This window comes from Hesperophylax consimilis, chromosome 4, assembly GCF_061612785.1.
Source record: "Hesperophylax consimilis isolate HC1 chromosome 4, BYU_Hcon_1.0, whole genome shotgun sequence".
Classification (NCBI taxonomy): Eukaryota; Metazoa; Arthropoda; class Insecta; order Trichoptera; family Limnephilidae; genus Hesperophylax; species Hesperophylax consimilis.
The window spans coordinates 16,147,791-16,150,137 of NC_142839.1; positions in this window are offsets into that span (position 1 = coordinate 16,147,791).

Sequence of the window (2,347 nt, forward strand, 5' to 3'; positions counted from 1 at the left end):
GCTTCCGCGGCGCATTCTCTCTTATCGATTTTCGTTAGTCTTATTTTCATTATTTTCTTTTCTTATCATTTTCATTATTATTATTAATACTTTTTTTTTTTTTTTTTCTTTTTCTTCTCTCTTTTCACTGTTCTTCATTCACGCAACGTTTCACAGCATTGCCCGTTTTTGGTTTCTAAATTTTCTTTAAAATACACGTTGTTGTATTTTGGTGGGCGGAATGTTCCGTAACGCCAATTGCTTTGACAGGCCATGTACTAACCAATCGTATCGTCAGAATTTGAACTGTGTCGTTTAAATTCGCACAAGTCAGCTAAAACGACGGTAAGCCGTGAGCCGAGCCAGTTGAAAAATGACCGTTCGCCCCGCATAATCTCGATCGCCGGTTGTCAAATCGGAATAATCCTAAGACGTATTTTATCGCAATTTACTTTAAAACAACAAGTGCTAAAGAACCACCAGTTCAGTTCCAGTGCTGACAGATGAGGCTGATGCAGATTTCACCATCATTTCACCGGTAAGTTGCTTGTGAAGTAACGTTACGCATTGTGTTTCCGCATTCGCCTGTCAAAACCATATAATTAATTTATTTGTTATCTGTGTGGAATAGCCCTTGAGTCGGCTATTCCAACCCCTGTTCGTTTTTCGAACACAGGTACAATCCCCCTTTCCTCTTCCCAATCTATTTCACCTCCCCACTACCCCCAGCCTCACAGCCCCCAATTATGGATGCTATAGTCCCACTGGCTCCAGACAGGGTTGGGAGCAGTAAAAAACTTAAGAGAGATATGAAAAGCGATGATTTACTGCTAATTTAATAAAAAAAATATGAATTATCTTCGCTGTAAAACCGCTAATAATATCTGTCGTTAGATTAAATTTATTCGTGGGGATGGGTTTGTGGTATAACCTTTATGACACTAGGAAAACTTGCCTCTCACGAGATGCTTAAAACAGTGGAGGTCCTGTAAAGAGAACAGGTAGGTACTCATTAAAGAGACTTAAAGCCAACTTCCTTTCAATTTCAGGCTTCTGATTATTTAAACAGAATTTTAAACACAAAGCGACGCTGGGTTCGTGAACACTTGTTGTCTTGGTATTAGGTATACGTAGTATTATGCCTACATCTAAATACTTGATTTATTGCAAGTTTATTTATTATCACGCTTTGTCTCCAAACGGGTAAGCCGCTGACAGAGTATCCGCTATATTAGTAATAATTAATATTATTAGTAAATGGGACAGGTAATAACTATAATGTCCACCAGTTCAGTTGTACTGAGTTGGGTAGCTTCATAATAAGTAAAACAGTTAATGAGGTCATAAATAGTAGCATCGAGTCCTATATTTGAGGTTAAATTGAGGACTCGATTCAATCTATTCATTTGAACTATTTTGTATTTCTAAAAATAGGGCGGTTTGAATAACTTGAGTATCGGAATAACTTCTTTTAAGGCGATGCACTACGTCGTGTAATATTTTAAATTGAGCCGCTATCAATAACAACCCTTACGTAGATGGCGATAAGGTTTAAATTCCCGCTTAACACCATCCGCCTGTTTTGATTTATGCAAGAAAAAAAATTGCCAAAAAGTGCCTTTTATTTTATTTTGTGGATGTTCAGCCATAAATCTTTAATTTTTTCCGATCATTTTATAAATAACTTAATTTACCACATTATACTATAAAATTATAACCGAAAATAGGTTTGTAAGTAGGAGATTTTGAACATTAAAGCAGTTTTCATAAACGTATACATTATTTTTTTCTGGGCTTATAAAAAGACTTATATAAAAAATAGTCGATTATTTCAAAGGTCAAGATGTATTCTACTCGCAGAATTTAATTAAAGCATCTGAAACTTTTCTAGGCGACCGAATTTTCAAACCAAAAACACATGGTTTTGCATTACTACGTATGGCATCGCCTTAAGGATTAGCCGCGATTCTCGATTATTTTGAGGCCGATTATTTTAAACCATGGTAAATTATGTACAGAGCATCTAACAGTATTTTATATCGTTTTGAGTGGCTGTAATCGATTAATAATAATATATTTTTTTGAAACAATAGTTAAGTTATTAATATTTTAAGTTAATAAAATTGAAAAAATCTTCCGTAAAAAATAAATGCCGCCGACAGGAATCGAGCCCGAAGCCCGAAGCCCGATTGCATCAAGCCACTATGCTACGTCGGTTTATTTTAAACCGCCCATAATTCAATAAATACTAGTATTTTATTAAACAAATATTGCTTATTAGATTTTTTCACCTGGAAACAACCAACGTTTTATTTTTGTAGGAAAAGCATTGTTAAATTGTAAATTTCCTACTATGTGGCGTCGAGAC